An 18200-nucleotide genomic window follows, 5' to 3' on the forward strand; every position below is an offset into this window, starting at 1 on the left:
CTTAAAACAGACTTTTTACATGATATAAAGAAAATATATATTTCATTTGTTCTAGTAAAGTGCACGTGCCTAGTTCATACTAGCTTTCCGTTCATTTTCGCAGCCTAGAGTTTCAGACCTTCCCTTTTCCTTATCAAGCTCAGGCCAAACAGATATCGACTGACACTAAAAACCACAGGCTGTCTAGTGTCGGAAAGTAATAGTCTTTCTGCTTCAAGGAGAGATCTAGTATCAAGCAAACGGCAAATAGGTTTCATCCATTTATTCATACAGTGCGCATAGGCCGGACAGAAGAACAACAGGTGTGCCTCATTCTCCATCATACCTAAATCGCATGAGACATATCTATCCCCTTCGTCCTTGCCCAACCCCTATTTTACTGTATTTGACTTTATTTGTAGGATGCCATAACGGTACTTAAGGTATGGGGACTTAGCCAGTTGTGGCTGTATTTCATCTATTAAAGGTTCGAAATTCCAAGCTATTTTCATTTGGAGAAATTGTGTGGTCAATGACCCAGCCCTAGAAGAATGGGACATTGAGTTGTGTATGGAGGACCAATAGTTTTTCTTTAAAAGCTTTTTGAGGCCAATGTCAAATCAGACGGCTCATCCAAGTAAGGCCTTAAACCCAATTTAAGTAACCAACTGTGAATGTGTTTATTTAGTCCTAGAATTTCATCTAGACCCTTGCTGTAGTGGATTAGCTCTTCTGTGCTCCGTAACCGAACCCAAAACAACAGTGGTCTAAGGTTAGCCTGGTTGTCCACCCAATTAAAATTTAAATCCATCAACACAGGAGTCAATGGTGTCCGTGTGGGCAAACTGTGTATTTTTCTAAGGAACTTATTCGCACACCCTGAATGTTTCATTCAGGAGGGACCCCACAGCTCTGCCCCATACAATGAAGCCACCTGTGCTTTATATTTATACACTTCAAGAGCGGGTGAAATTGCTTTGGATGTACTACTTTCAATTTTCCTTATTAATGGAAATGTGTTCTGGAGGAGTATAGTTCTACTTTTTCTAGCTGGGGCCTCCAGATCAGCTTTGAATTCAAGGTAATACCCAAGTAGATAAAGTTGTGCACACACTCAATATTCAGGTTATGTACAGTTACATTTTTCCTAAAGGTTTTGTGTGGGTTAAGTGACATATATTTTGTTTTACTGTGGTTTATTTCTAACCCCTTGGTTTTGCAGCATTCCCCAAACGAATGTATTAAATTTTGTAGCCCTTTCGGTGTTTGTGAACTTTATATCGTTTCGTCAGCAAAGAGGAGTGCCGGTACAGGCAGCCCTCCTAGCCTAGGGGAATCATGAACGCATCCCACGAGATGATCAGGGATGTCATTAACATATAAAGAAAATAAAGTCTGAGCTAAAACGCACCCCTGTTTTACACCCTTATTAACCCTAATTGGTTCAGTTAGTTCGCCTAGTGGTCCCCATCTGACCTTTGGCCAATTATCTTCATGTAATCTTATAATCTGTAGAAGAATTTCCCCCCAGTCCTTTAAGGACTTCCACAGGAGATTTCTAGGGACAAGGTCAAATGCTGCTTTTAGGTCCACAAAGGTGATATACAGATGGCCCTTCATAAATGTTGCACTTTCAATGTTTTGTGATCTAGCCAATCAATTGTAACCTGAAAGTATGGTGAGTCTGCTTCAGCAGTTGCAGGTTACACTGGAGAGCAAGCATAATCATTCAGGTGACATTTCAGTCAAAGATACAGTTTACTATGAGGTCCTTTTCATCGTTATGAATAGCCTCCACATTTATTTATACATCTCCCACATGATTAGCATTTTGTATGACTAAACATTCTTACTGATCTTGCAAATATATTTCTTTAGATCCTCTGCTCACACATTCATTTTCCATGCAAATGGGACTTCACAAGTTATATTACTCACACAATGTAGCCATATAATCTCAGACTATATTGTCAATTACCACTTGCATTTAATTTCACTGGCATCTCTGGGGGATTGGGGCAGGAGGCCTGTGGGGTTACAAGACACAGCTATTTTTTTCCTGTCCTCCTACACTTTAGGCCCCACCACTACAACTGCAGATTGCGCCAGGAGGCGACGCAGAAAAATAAACAGTCACTGCACCTTGCCATACACATCAGCGGCCTCATTTATGAAAAGTGACGCATCGCTGCGAGAAAACAGCGAGGCGTCACTTTTCATTACGACCTCCTTGCGACCCCAATGATGTGTCATATTTACAATATGACGCATCATTGCACAAGGAATTACAGATACGTCAATATTTCTGATGTATTTGTAAGCGCAAAAGTGACGCATTGCTGGAGTGTGTCACCTGACGCAGGTATAATGTAGCGCAGGAGTTTACAAAGTGACACATCTGCTTAGATGCATCACTTTGTAAATAGTGCGCAACAGGAGCAATGTTTTACGCCGCCGATGCATCACAAAAAGTGACGCACCGATGGCGTAAAAGTGACGCACGGCCTCATAAATGAGGCCCTATGAATCCAACTATCTTTCATTGCAAAGCTGTGTTGTTTGCTTAAGATGTTTAAAGCTATGTATGTATATTTTTCCATATTCAGATATAGATGTATACACACATGCAAAGGCAGATTTACACGTTTTTTGAATATCAGTCTTTGTAGGTGGCCACAACAGTTTTATCTGTGGCGCAATGTCTATCCCCACCGACTAAATTTCACTTTTAGAGAAGCCACTATTCAGTTTCTATCAGTTCTTGATCTAAGGAAATAAATGTCTAGCTTCCTTGGCATCATGAGTGTGCACTGCATTAGAAAGTTGAAGGAAAACAGGGCTTGGAGAAACCACAGCAGCCAATGTTTTAATCATTTGGATGAATTTCGTTCATTTTGTATTCAGTCGTGCTTCCATTTACTGAATCAGGGCATTCTGAGAGTTGTAGAAGTGAACTAATTCTACTAAGACACCCGAAATGAAAGACTGGTTAAAGAAAAGATCAGTTCTAAAACAGTGTGTCCTGGTGAGGTGGGGTTATCTGGTCACCCTTTCTGTCTTTTGATGATCAGCACCCGAGCCCCTAGCAGAACGAGATGGACAAGAATAGGGTAGTGGTAAAACTAAGATGCAGTGCACGGGAAGAGAAAAGAGCATGAATTGGCTAATTAAACAGGACAGTAACCGAATAAGCAGTTAATGGGATTAAGGAGAATGTGAATGGCTTTTTCCGAGTATAAGCTAATGTATGCATGTAGGTGGGTGGCAGGACGTCAGGCAGACTGACCACCTGCTGCATGTACACAAAGTCTTTTTGTTGGTTTCAGCGGCCGACTCGCGCTTTTGTTGATCTGATGCAAGGGAGAAAGGATTTGCTTCGTGAAGCCCACCAGGGATGACTCACAGAGCCAACTCATCATGCCTTCCCGGTTTATTAGCGCCTCTGCCTCCCATTCTAATCTATCAGAGCCAGCTGTTCGCAGCACGCGCTGGGGACCGATCAATATTCAACTACACCGACCGGCACCAGGAGTGCACTCATTACACAGCACGAATGGCCACAGGAGCCTCCCTGTCGTTCAGGAAGTCGTCCCATCTCCACAGAGGTGATTCATGGGCCTCGCACTGTGCTGTCTGAACAGATCACCAGCTTCTGTCATTACTCCGAGGAACAGGAACTGTCAGGAAGTAGCAAAAGCCATCAGAGCTCGATAGAACCCTGAGGCTCAGATAAGTACAAAGTTCACGGGAGGATAATTAAAATATTCAGCGTCAAGCACTTTAAAGGCGAGAGGAAAAACATGGCTTCAAAGTATATACTTTTCATGATGCTGCGGTTACATAAGAGAACATCAACAATCATTAGTACCATGAATTGTTTTTGTAGAGTTTTGACGCTGGCTGCAAATGACTTCAAAGCACTGTGCACAAATGGGGAAGGGAGCGGTTACAGATTGATAGTGTGGACTCATTCCCTGTTAGAATATTCTCAGGTTCTGTTCGACGATCACTCCTGTGGAGCATATCCGCTAAAAGGTGAGGTTATAATTAATGCCTGTCGAATGGATAATTGTGGAGCTTTCTGTAACTCAGAAGGTCTTCAATGTGCTTCTCTCTAGAGGGGAAAGAAAAACTATCAAGTGATGGGATGGTATCCTCCAAAGAAAAGACGTTCTCTGGTTCTGTTGAAAGATTAAATCTCTCCTTTGGAGAATTACTGGTGAAACGTGATCCTAATATTTTTTTGCCTGGATGTTTTTTAAAGTTGTGATGAATCTCAAAATGTCTGTTTCAAGGAATGGAATGGAAAGTCCCAGAGGGAACATTTTGGTTTTTGGAGCATTCTGTTCCGAAAACATGTGTAATTCGCTGGGATTGGAGAATCTAAGTGCATTATTGGGTGCTTGCATTCAAAGGGCCATGGGTACTAGGATACTGTCCAAAATTCACCTCATTCACTTGGTGTAACCTCATAAACATCTGTTGTTCACCACCTTGATACCCTTAGGTCAGTGGTTCCCAAACTTTTAACTCCTGAGGTCCCCCACTGAATCACTACTGGAACGCGGGGACAATTTGTATAATTTAAATTTATTTTTAAAAACGCCTTTTAAAGCAGAGGCAATTTCAAGAGAAAGACAGCCTGAATTGGGTCTATTGGCATGGACATGTATGCATACAGCAGTGTATTATTTAGTGGTACAAGTCTCCTGCTCTCAGCCATAGCAGCACCTCTACATTCTCATTCCAGAGCGTTGGAGTGGTGACCCTTCCGTACAGCAACAGGTTGAATGATTGTGAATCATTAGCATTTTTACCTATTCACAGTTTAAGAAGGTCTAAAATATTATACAATTATGAAGCATTTTATAATAAAAAAACAATTTGATGGACAGAATGTAGATCAATGTCTTACATTCATCCCAGTACAAGGATCTGGGCCTAAATCCATCGTTTTTTGCACTCCAAGTCTCAAAGGGGGTAGCATGGCATCAAGCGGGCAGGCCAAACTTCGAGGACATGTGAAGCATTCACGCAGTACCCTCAGTCAACACACCAGGCACACCACAAAAGAGGCAGGACACCAGTTCGAGTTGGAAAAAGATATGTAGTTTAGTAGTGTTTCCAACCTGCAAGGCAAAAGAATGCAAAACAGTAGTGTCACAACATGACGCCAATTGGCGCCAGAGCCAAGTGAATAAAGGGGGGATTATTTACATAGGAAGTAGTCCATGCTGAAAGGGAAAAAGGATGGATTCAAAATGTCATTAGATCTGGAGCCCAATCTGGCGGGGCCAACTCAGACTCTCATCCTACAGGGAAGGCTGTAAATGCAAAAGTTCTACATTAGCATAGTTAACCATCATGCACATTAACACCAACCCAACCCCTGTTAGGGAAAGAAAACATTAGGGCATCACGGCATAACACGGACAGGAACACCTGTAATAAATCAGCCTGTCTGGCCCATCACTCTGGTACATAAACAAGGGCCTGGAATAACACATCAGGCCAACTCATTGACCAACCTAGGCGGAACATACTTCGCCCAGCATAAATATCAGGTAGGGGCCCTTCTCCTAAATCAGGAACACCTGTCAGGAATCAACTAGGCTCCCTCTACCATCAAACTAGGGGTATCAAACATCAGGGTGTACACAGCAGTCAACCCTCTTTACTTCTAGACTCCCTTAGACCGTTCCTCCCTCAGGTTTCCTTAATAACTGGGGATCTCAGGGCAACCCAGACAGTAGGGACCTAAATTTGCAATGAGGGGAGGATAAGACTCTCTACCCCAAAATATGCAATAAAGGCAACCGGCTTGCTCCAGAGTTGTCTAGTAGGGCAGTTAGTTGCAGGAAAGTCAGGGCAGTTCAATAAATCTGGAGCCCAAGTCACAGATGTCCTCTGCCATACGGGCCGCCTGACAGGGTGACACAGTCCCAGGGGGCGGGCACCGGCAATGTACCCCATTGCCCCCCCTCCACCAGCTTAAGACAGGCCCCACTCACCGGACTCTCCTCGATGGCTCTTGCGGGGCTCAGTAGGTCCTGCAGGCGTTCTTTGGGGTCTCCTCTGCAGGGGGGGGGTACACCAGGCACCGACAATGTGCCTCGAGTCGCAGGACTCCTTTCCAGAGGAGGGGCCAGGCACCGCAATGTGCCTCGAGGCCTCCCCCTTCTCCTTGCATCACCCGGACCTCTCCTCCTCACGGGGGCCCGGGGGATTCAATGCGGCCAACTTGGGTGCATGGGGCTCTCTACAGCTCAGGAGAGCCCCGCCAGCAGCATCGCTTCACCGGGCTTCTGAGGCAGGGACTGGGGCAGGCACCGAACCCATGCCTCGATGCCCCCTCCTCATGACAGTGAAAACTGCGCTATTCACAGCGCACTGCTCCTCAGAAGACGGCGCTATTCACAGCGCACTGCTCCTCCCTCTGCCCACAACCTCAGCTCCTTCCTCAGACCACGCAGAGGGGGCAGAAATCTAGCACTTCCTCAGCGCTTCGCAATTATCGCGCCTGACAGGCAGGCTTTACAGCACTAGGGGGCCACAACAGTCCCAGGGCCCAGCGCCTTCACAGGGCCTCACAGCACCTCAGCCAGCAGCATTTCTTTTGGGGGCACAATCTTCCCCATGGTGCTTCAAAGGGGCAGACAGTCCCACAGCAATTCCTCAGGGCCAACAGCACTTCGGGGGCCACACCAATCACAGGGCACAGTCCCTTGGGGGCACAATCCTCCCCAGGCAGCTCCACAGGCAGCAACAGTCTTTAGACACCCAGCGCTTAGGGGGCGATACTGCAGTTTACGCCAGACAGCTGTCCACAGCCCTTCACCATAGGCACCTCACAGCCCAGCGCTTCCAAAGGGTCACAGCTTCCTTGGGGGCATCAACCTCCCCAAAACAGCGCTAATGCAGCACAGCATCTGGCAGCACACCTCACAGGGGGGGGGGGGGGTGAACAGTCCCACAGTCCTCCTCAGGGGCATACTCCTCACCTCCTGGGCGCTTCTTCACACAGCGCTGGCGTGGTACCCGGTCAAATAGCGTCAGTGACCTGGATAGGGGCCCTCCCTTGTCAGGGGCCCATGGGGACAACAGAGGGGGGGGGGGGTTTATAGGGGTGCAGGGCCCAGCTCACAGGCCCATGTGGCGGTAGCACCTCACAGCAGGTCCCCTCTCTTCTTTGTCCCAGCGCTGACTGACTTCCTGGTGGCACTTCTCCCTACTTAAACCCTCTTCCCTCACAGAGCCAGCACCTTCCGGAATGTTGGGGAAAACTGGTTCACTCTGGCTCAAGGGGAGGGGTTGAGCACCCTGGGTACCAGGCTTCCCTCCAAAAACTAGGGGTAGCTGGGTAATATTATCTAGACCGCTGACCTATGGCAGTCCAGTGGCAAAACCCATGGCCATGGCATCCATTTTAAATACAATACTTTTCAGTCAGGTGCAGTTCTAAAATGGGGAAATTTACAAGTGCTCACATTATTACATGTAATTACATTTTCAACAAGGTGTCTCACACCACTCATGGCCTATACAGGTTTAATCCCATGGGGGAGACATCCTAGATAAGGGGGTCAAAAGCAAAAAATTTTGGGGGAAAAGGCCAAGTCCAACACAACTCCCCCCAGCCAAAAGCCAGGGTAGACATATCAATGCCTTGATGGGCTTCCCTGCTTGGGGCGGAAAAAGGTGGACGCAGGCCTGCAACTACAGGAGCACCTGCAGTCTCTCCTCCACTCTGGAACCCAATGGTTCTCTTTCGCAACCCTCCCTTCACCAACAAAACCACCCCACTGGTGTTCCCTAGTGGGATGTTTTTCCTTCCTAGAGTGGGAGGCTCTAGCCTCGGGCTTGCAATTCTCTTGGACCACTCTCTTCTCTCCAAATTGCCACTGGTCCACCCACCTGGGGTCTACACCCTCAGACTGACCAGCCCTTAGGGGCGAGGCTCTCCTCCCCCTACTTCTCCTCCTTGGGTTCCTCCATCTCCTACGCCTGGGGACACCCTCACACAACTCTCTCCCCAACCTGGAGTCGAAACTCACAGGCTGAACCGGTGACAGGGGCGAGTCCTCCCTCTCCCTGCACCCCCTCCCAGAATTCTGCACCCTCCTACCCGGAGAAGTACCCCTGGGAGTCACTTCCGGGGGGACTCTGATTACAGATGTCCCTCCCACCAGGGCAGGCAACTCCTGTCCCTGGCCACCCAACCCAGGATCTGCGCCCTGTGGCTGAGCTGGTGACAGAGAAGAGACCTTCCTCCCTCTGCACCCCCTCCCAGAGTTCCGCACCCTCCCACTGGAAGTGGTACCCCTGGGAGTCAATTTGGTAGGGACCGGCATTACAGGAACCCCACCTTCCAGGTCAGGCAACCCCTGAACCTGGAACCCCAGTCCAGGATCTAAACCCTGAGACTGGTCAGACCCCTGAACCACTGGAGCTCTGATTAGTGATGCTCCGGGTCCTCCTGACATAAGGGGATCCCTCCCTCTGGATGACACATCGGGGCAGCCTAGCCTCCCAAGCTGGGGTTCTCTTAAAGAACACTCCAGGCCCGGTGGCCGCAGCTGGGGCACCTTGGGACACCTCCCCGTCTCACCCCCTTCAGGATCACTCCCCTCAGCCTTCCCAGACGCTCTGGCACTTACCCAGAGGTCTGCCTCCCGTGCAAGTTCCCTGGGGTCTGAGAACCCGCACTGCAACAGATGGTGACGCAGTCTTGGGAAACAACTCCTCAGCATGTGCTCCCGGATAACGGCATGACACAGCCCTTCCCAATCCTCCACTGCTCTCCTCACCACCCAATCCTCCAGTACAGTCCAACACTCCTCCTCAAACTCTCCCCAGGACTGATGGGACAGCTTTCCCCTGCCCCTGAACACTAACCCGTCCTCCTCTTCCGGGGAATCAGGCACAGTCTCCTGGGTTTCGGGAGTGGGACTCCTTGCACTGGACCTACACGCGCTGCCACCACTGGATCCCACCCTCCTCGGTGAATCCAGACTCCTAAAACCACTCTCAGGGGACAACCTACCCACCTGAGCTGATCTCTCTCTGGCGAAGGCCCTCTCCGCCTCCGCCATCCTCTCCAGCGCTAGGACTTTTTCAGTCTCTAGTCGCTGCTCTTCTACCCTCAGCTGCGCTAAGCCCTCGGCATGCCTGAGCTTTGCCAGCGCCAGCTGGTACTCCCTTTCTTCCCTCCTATCTACCCACTCTTCTGGGGACAGGGAAAGGGATGGGGCAGTGCCCCCGGGACTGGACCCAGTGCGAGACTCCCTACCTCTGGGGTCCTCATCAGCTTCTGGCGTCTCTGCCCTGTCAAACTCTTCCTCCTCTTCATCGGAGTAATTACCTCCTAGGGTTCTAGATGGGGAGCCCTCTCTCTGGTCTCTAACCCACTGACCCTTCAAAACCTCGGGAGGGTAGTCAGATAAGTCCCCACCAATCTCCAAAGGCTCTCCCCTCTTGAGGGCCTCATAGAGAAACAAATTCCTCCTAATGTTCCCTACTGGGGGTATCCCTCTCTCCAGGAGGAAGTCTATCACCTCCTGTTCGGTGTACTCCATCAGTTCCACTTCCTGGTAAATCAACCCCATCGTGGCGAGGTACACCCGGGACACACCCTCCCAGTGGAACGAGGGGACAATTCAGAATACTCTTTAGGAGGAAGCAATTTAGCAAACAATCTTCCAAACAATAATCCCCACCACAAGGCTCTACTTGTGGTGTAACCTGTGGCCGCTGTGGTACTGCGTAAACACAAGTCCTATCCCACCGCTGCCACCAAATGTTGGAAATGGGGGTTGCCCAAGTCTCAAAGGGGGTAGCATGGCATCAAGCGGGCAGGCCAAACTTCGAGGACATGTGAAGCATTCACGCAGTACCCTCAGTCAACACACCAGGCACACCACAAAAGAGGCAGGACACCAGTTCGAGTTGGAAAAAGATATGTAGTTTAGTAGTGTTTCCAACCTGCAAGGCAAAAGAATGCAAAACAGTAGTGTCACAACATGACGCCAATTGGCGCCAGAGCCAAGTGAATAAAGGGGGGATTATTTACATAGGAAGTAGTCCATGCTGAAAGGGAAAAAGGATGGATTCAAAATGTCATTAGATCTGGAGCCCAATCTGGCGGGGCCAACTCAGACTCTCATCCTACAGGGAAGGCTGTAAATGCAAAAGTTCTACATTAGCATAGTTAACCATCATGCACATTAACACCAACCCAACCCCTGTTAGGGAAAGAAAACATTAGGGCATCACGGCATAACACGGACAGGAACACCTGTAATAAATCAGCCTGTCTGGCCCATCACTCTGGTACATAAACAAGGGCCTGGAATAACACATCAGGCCAACTCATTGACCAACCTAGGCGGAACATACTTCGCCCAGCATAAATATCAGGTAGGGGCCCTTCTCCTAAATCAGGAACACCTGTCAGGAATCAACTAGGCTCCCTCTACCATCAAACTAGGGGTATCAAACATCAGGGTGTACACAGCAGTCAACCCTCTTTACTTCTAGACTCCCTTAGACCGTTCCTCCCTCAGGTTTCCTTAATAACTGGGGATCTCAGGGCAACCCAGACAGTAGGGACCTAAATTTGCAATGAGGGGAGGATAAGACTCTCTACCCCAAAATATGCAATAAAGGCAACCGGCTTGCTCCAGAGTTGTCTAGTAGGGCAGTTAGTTGCAGGAAAGTCAGGGCAGTTCAATAAATCTGGAGCCCAAGTCACAGATGTCCTCTGCCATACGGGCCGCCTGACAGGGTGACACAGTCCCAGGGGGCGGGCACCGGCAATGTACCCCGTTGCCCCCCCTCCACCAGCTTAAGACAGGCCCCACTCACCGGACTCTCCTCGATGGCTCTTGCGGGGCTCAGTAGGTCCTGCAGGCGTTCTTTGGGGTCTCCTCTGCAGGGGGGGGTACACCAGGCACCGACAATGTGCCTCGAGTCGCAGGACTCCTTTCCAGAGGAGGGGCCAGGCACCGCAATGTGCCTCGAGGCCTCCCCCTTCTCCTTGCATCACCCGGACCTCTCCTCCTCACGGGGGCCCGGGGGATTCAATGCGGCCAACTTGGGTGCATGGGGCTCTCTACAGCTCAGGAGAGCCCCGCCAGCAGCATCGCTTCACCGGGCTTCTGAGGCAGGGACTGGGGCAGGCACCGAACCCATGCCTCGATGCCCCCTCCTCATGACAGTGAAAACTGCGCTATTCACAGCGCACTGCTCCTCAGAAGACGGCGCTATTCACAGCGCACTGCTCCTCCCTCTGCCCACAACCTCAGCTCCTTCCTCAGACCACGCAGAGGGGGCAGAAATCTAGCACTTCCTCAGCGCTTCGCAATTATCGCGCCTGACAGGCAGGCTTTACAGCACTAGGGGGCCACAACAGTCCCAGGGCCCAGCGCCTTCACAGGGTCTCACAGCACCTCAGCCAGCAGCATTTCTTTTGGGGGCACAATCTTCCCCATGGTGCTTCAAAGGGGCAGACAGTCCCACAGCAATTCCTCAGGGCCAACAGCACTTCGGGGGCCACACCAATCACAGGGCACAGTCCCTTGGGGGCAAAATCCTCCCCAGGCAGCTCCACAGGCAGCAACAGTCTTTAGACACCCAGCGCTTAGGGGGCGATACTGCAGTTTACGCCAGACAGCTGTCCACAGCCCTTCACCATAGGCACCTCACAGCCCAGCGCTTCCAAAGGGTCACAGCTTCCTTGGGGGCATCAACCTCCCCAAAACAGCGTTAATGCAGCACAGCATCTGGCAGCACACCTCACAGGGGGGGGGGGGTGAACAGTCCCACAGTCCTCCTCAGGGGCATACTCCTCACCTCCTGGGCGCTTCTTCACACAGCGCTGGCGTGGTACCCGGTCAAATAGCGTCAGTGACCTGGATAGGGGCCCTCCCTTGTCAGGGGCCCATGGGGACAACAGAGGGGGGGGGGTTTATAGGGGTGCAGGGCCCAGCTCACAGGCCCATGTGGCGGTAGCACCTCACAGCAGGTCCCCTCTCTTCTTTGTCCCAGCGCTGACTGACTTCCTGGTGGCACTTCTCCCTACTTAAACCCTCTTCCCTCACAGAGCCAGCACCTTCCGGAATGTTGGGGAAAACTGGTTCACTCTGGCTCAAGGGGAGGGGTTGAGCACCCTGGGTACCAGGCTTCCCTCCAAAAACTAGGGGTAGCTGGGTAATATTATCTAGACCGCTGACCTATGGCAGTCCAGTGGCAAAACCCATGGCCATGGCATCCATTTTAAATACAATACTTTTCAGTCAGGTGCAGTTCTAAAATGGGGAAATTTACAAGTGCTCACATTATTACATGTAATTACATTTTCAACAAGGTGTCTCACACCACTCATGGCCTATACAGGTTTAATCCCATGGGGGAGACATCCTAGATAAGGGGGTCAAAAGCGAAAAATTTTGGGGGAAAAGGCCAAGTCCAACAAGAAGGTCTAAAATATTATACAATTATGAAGCATTTTATAATAAAAAAACAATTTGATGGACAGAATGTAGATCAATGTCTTACATTCATCCCAGTACAAGGATCTGGGCCTAAATCCATCGTTTTTTGCACTCCACACCACCCTGGGTTAGATAATGGCTTTATGCAAATCAGCTCTGACCCTGTGCCCCATGGGAACAGTCCAGTCCGAACTACACAGCCATATCTTTCCCAGACCGGAATCAAGCATCCGAGGACCGGACCGGTTTCGAGGTAACACCTCTCATCAGCCCGGCTAGCTTGACTCCAGTGGTGTGGAGGCTCTGGGACCCACGTCTGAGCTACCCCAGTACACTCAGGGAGAAAATTACAAAAAAACAATTTGATGGACAGAATGTAGATCAATGTCTTACATTCACCCCAGTACAAGGATCTGGGGCTAAATCCATCGTTTTTTGCACTCCACACCACCCTGGGTTAGATAATGGCTTTATGCAAATCAACTCTGACCCTGTGCCCCATGGGAACAGTCCAGTCCGAACTACACAGCCATATCTTTCCCAGACCGGAATCAAGCATCCGAGGACCGGACCGGTTTCGAGGTAACACCTCTCATCAGCCCGGCTAGCTTGACTCCAGTGGTGTGGAGCCTCTGGGACCCACGTCTGAGCTACCCCCGTACACTCAGGGAGAAAATTACAAAAAACAATTTGATGGACAGAATGTAGATCAATGTCTTACATTCACCCCACTACAAGGATCTGGGCCTAAATCCATCGTTTTTTGCACTCCACACCACCCTGGGTTAGATAATGGCTTTATGCAAATCAGCTCTGACCCTGTGCCCCATGGGAACAGTCCAGTCCGAACTACACAGCCATATCTTTCCCAGACCGGAATCAAGCATCCGAGGAACGGACCGGTTTCGAGGTAACACCTCTCATCAGCCCGGCTAGCTTGACTCCAGTGGTGTGGAGGCTCTGGGACCCACGTCTGAGCTACCCCAGTACACTCAGGGAGAAAATTACAAAAAAACGATTTGATGGACAGAATGTAGATCAATGTCTTACATTCACCCCAGTACAAGGATCTGGGCCTAAATCCATCGTTTTTTGCACTCCACACCACCTGGGGATGCCCAGACGTGGGTCCCAGGCACTCCACACCACTTGGAGTCAAGCTAGCCGGGCTGATGAGAGGTGTTACCTCGAAACCGGTCCGGTCCTCGGATGCTTGATTCCGTTCTGGGAAGGACATGGCTTTTGTAGTTCGGACTGGACTGTTCCCATGGGGCACAGGGTCAGAGCTGATTTGCATATCGCCATTGTCTAACCCAGGGTGGTGTGGAGTGCAAAAAAACGATGGATTTGGGCCCAGATCTTTGGACTGGGTTGAATGTGTGACATTGATCCACATTCGGTCCATCACCTGTTGTTTTTGCAATTGCCGCCATAAGTGCGCTGGGGATGCCCAGACGTGGGTCCCAGGCACTCCACACCACTTGGAGTCAAGCTAGCCATGCTGATGAGAGGTGTTACCTCGAAACCGGTCCGGTCCTCGGATGCTTGATTCCGTTCTGAGAAGGACATGGCTTTTGTAGTTCGGACTGGACTGTTCCCATGGGGCACAGGGTCAGAGCTGATTTGCATATCGCCATTGTCTAACCCAGGGTGGTGTGGAGTGCAAAAAAACGATGGATTTGGGCCCAGATCTTTGGACTGGGTTGAATGTGTGACATTGATCCACATTCGGTCCATCACCTGTTGTTTTTGCAATTGCCGCCATAAGTGCGCTGGGGATGCCCAGACGTGGGTCCCAGGCACTCCACACCACTTGGAGTCAAGCTAGCCGGGCTGATGAGAGGTGTTACCTCGAAACCGGTCCGGTCCTCGGATGCTTGATTCCGTTCTGGGAAGGACATGGCTTTTGTAGTTCGGACTGGACTGTTCCCATGGGGCACAGGGTCAGAGCTGATTTGCATATTGCCATTGTCTAAACCAGGGTGGTGTGGAGTGCAAAAAAATGATGGATTTGGGCCCAGATCTTTGGACTGGGTTGAATGTGTGACATTGATCCACATTCGGTCCATCACCTGTTGTTTTTGCATTTTATAATAAAGACATGCCTCAAGGAATAACGAATTTTGTGAAAATTCTAACAAGATATTGTCTTTCTGCCCTCTGTTCCACTAGTTTTTCCCTTGTTTTTTGTGCCTTTCTGCCCTCTGTTCCACTCGTTTTTTGTACCTTTCTGCACTCCGTTCCACTTGTTTTTTGTGCCCTCCTGCTCTCTGTTCCACTCGTTTTTTGTGCCCTTCTGCCCTCTGTTTCACTCGTTTTTTGTGCCCCTCTTCCCTCTGTGCCACTCGTTTTTCTCTCATTTTTGTGCACCTTTTGTCTTCTGTTCCTCTCGTTATTCTCTCGTTTTTTGTGCCTTCCTGCCCTATGTTTCACTCATTTTCCCCTTGTTTTTTGTGCCCTTATGCCCTCTGTTCTACTCGTTTTTTGTGCCTTTCTGCCCTCTGGTCCACTGGTTCTTTTTGTCTCTTTCTGCCCTCTGTTTCACTCGTTTTTACCTCGTTTTTTGTGCCCTTCTGCCCTCTGTTCCAAACGTTTTTTCTGCCTTACTGCCCTCTGTGCCACTCGTTTACCCCTAGCTTTTTGTGCCTTTCTGTCCTCTCTTCCACTCGTTTTTTGTGCCTTTCTGCCCTCTGTTCCACTCGTTTTTTGTGCCTTTCTGCCTTCTGTTCCACTCGTTTCTCCAGCCGCTGTGCCCCCTGCAGCCCGCCCCCGAACTGCCCACTGCCCATTCGCTGCCCCTGCCTCCCGATTGTATTGTTGTGGTCTTGCCGCCCCTGCGCCAACATTCACAGCTCTTGTGTGCTGTGAGGACGCATGGGCATTTAATTTTTCACTACGACGACAGGCACTCTAGTCCTGCGGACCCCCTGGGAATGTTTCACAGACCCCTGGGGGTCCACAGTCCACAGTTTGGGAAAAGTTGCCTTAGGTGATATGCGCGCTTTAAACAAATACACATTATTGTCGTGAAATCAGAAATCCGTGCTTTTGATGATGTGCACACATTATGCCCATGACGAGTGAGCCAGCATGTTTTGGCAGTTTCGGGTGTCTTAGCGGTAGACTATTAAAATTCAGTTGCCATAATCACTCTTATAACAATTAGTGTTCGCAAGTAAGAAATGCACTCAAACGAAAGGAATATATGAATACTTATATAGAACAAGCGTTTGCAATGCAATAGGTCTCGCATTAGGAAAGTTGGAGCTATTGGTATTGTAAATGAATTTTTTTTGTTTATGTGTTGGTTTTGAAAATAGCAAAATTAATAGCTTTGTCATTTACAATGCCAACATTTTTAGCTTTCGCAAATGTGACACCTATAGAATTTGTAATGCAATATGTGTTGTATTTACGTAACTTAGATGTATTGATATTACAAATAATAATGGGTTTTAATTTTTTAAATAATTAATACTTAAATAAAAGTTATTGTAATTTATAATGGTAATAGCTTTTGTAAATAACTTTTGTGAAGATTATGTTCATTGTATTTTATTGTGACAAAAATTCAAGAACAGAAGTGAAATATTAACATCTTTTTGTGACATTTGTAATAAAGCTTGAAACATTGAGAGAACATATTTGAACCAGTTGTTGTTGAATGGTTGCACAGATTGATGCTGTGGTGGTGCTGAGTGATGTTGTGATGCGGCGAGTGATGCTGTGGCGTGCAGTGATGCTGTGGTAGTGCATAGTGATGTTGTGGTGCCCCTGAGTGATGCTGTGGTGGTGCTGAGTGATGCTGTGGTGATGCGATAGATAGAAAAAATGAGTGCGATAGATAGATAGAGTGAGGGCGATAGTAGAGCGAGGGCGATAGATAGAGTGGTATTTGGAGTGTATGTTGCATTGAGTGCAGTGTAATAATGTGGCGTATAATTATGTGGCACTGAGTGGTATTTGGAGTGTATGTTGCATTGAGTGCAGTGCAATTATGTTGCATATAATTATGTGGCACTGAGTGGTGTTGTGTGGAGTGTATGTTGTATTCAGTAGAGTGTAATTGTGTGGCGTGTAATTATGTGGCACTGAGTGGTATTGTTTGGAGTGTATGTTGCATTGAGTGCAGTGTAATTATGTAGCATATAATTATGTGGTACTGAGTGGTATTTGGAGCGTATGTTGCATTGAGTACTGTGTAATTATGTGGTGTGTAGTTATGTGGCACTGAGTGGAATTTGGAGTGTATGCTGCATTGAGTACAGTGTAATAATGTGGCGTGTAATTATGTGGCACTGAGTGGTATTTGGAGTGTATGTTCCATTGAGTGCAGTGTAATTATGTGGCATGTAATTATGTGGCACTGAGTGGTATTTGGAGTGTATGTTGCGTTGTGTGCAGTGTAATAATGTTGCATATAACTATGTGGTACTGAGTGGTATTTGGAGTGTATGTTGCATTGAGTGCAGTGTAATTATGGGGCATGTAATTATGTGGCACTGAGTAGTATTTAGTTTGTATGTTCCATTGCAGAGTGTGTGAGGGTGCAGAGTGTGAGGGTACAGAGTGTGAGGGTACAGAGTGAGGGTGCAGAGTGTAAGGGTGCAGGGTGTATGAGGGTGCAGGGTGTATGAGGGTGCAGGGTGTACGAGGGTGCAGGGTGTGTGAGGGTGCAGTGTGTGTGAGGGTGCAGTGTGTGTGAGGGTGCAGTGTGTGAGGGTGCAGTGTGTGAGGGTGCAGTGTGTGAGGGTGCAGTATGTGAGGGTGCAGTGTGTGAGGGTGCAGTGTTTGCAGTGTGTGTGAGGGTGCAGTGTGTGTGAGGGTGCTGTGCTCACCCTGCACACTCACACAATGTTCACCCTGCACACTCACCCACTGCTCACGCTGCACACTCACACTCTGCTCACCCTACACATTCACACACTGCTCACCCTACAGACTCACAAGTCTCTCATCCTGCACTCACAGTCCTCTCACATTGTACTCATACGCACGCACGCCTCATTCTGCACTCATCCACCGCTCACCCCGCACTTTCTCAGACCACTCACCCTGCACTTACACACCACTCACCAACAAATCACTCAACATTCGCACTGCAGTCACCCTCCTCTAACGAGTGTGAGGGCATTGTGCTAATAATTATCAAAGCATGTTACTCTTCAAGATACAGGCATCACAGCATATCACTTTTATCGCCAGCAATCACAGAAAGGCAGAAGAATAAGAAAGCAATAATAAAGAAAAAAAAACACCATTCTTTCAAGGACTGCCAAGTTAAAGTACCTAAAATGCATGTAGATTAGCATAGCCCCAGGCATACACTGCCGATCTCTAATACACACCTTCACTCTTCTGATTGTAAGGAAAGGGAGTGGGGGGGCTAGGACTACAAAAGCTGTTATTTAATAGTATCACAGAAGCATGTGTTTGAGCTAGAGGGAGAGACAGCTCCATCTCCTGCGTGCTACTGAGCCTTATCTGGCGGGCAAAAGAACCGGCCGCTCAAGCAGCTTTATAGAAGAAAAACAACATCACAACTGATTGGAGTGTAAGCAGTCTTTCTGTGGACACACACAGCCTTTTCCCACCCAAGAGCTGTTCTTCAGCCACCATCTGGATGGAGCCCCAGTCCCTCTCTGAAGTAACACATAAGGTCAGCTACATCTGAGCTGTCAAGCCAGACCAAAAAAGGAAATGTATAAGTGGACTGTGAGACTTCACCCC

The sequence above is a fragment of the Lissotriton vulgaris genome, chromosome 11 (genome assembly GCF_964263255.1).
Source record: "Lissotriton vulgaris chromosome 11, aLisVul1.2, whole genome shotgun sequence".
NCBI lineage: Eukaryota > Metazoa > Chordata > Amphibia > Caudata > Salamandridae > Lissotriton > Lissotriton vulgaris.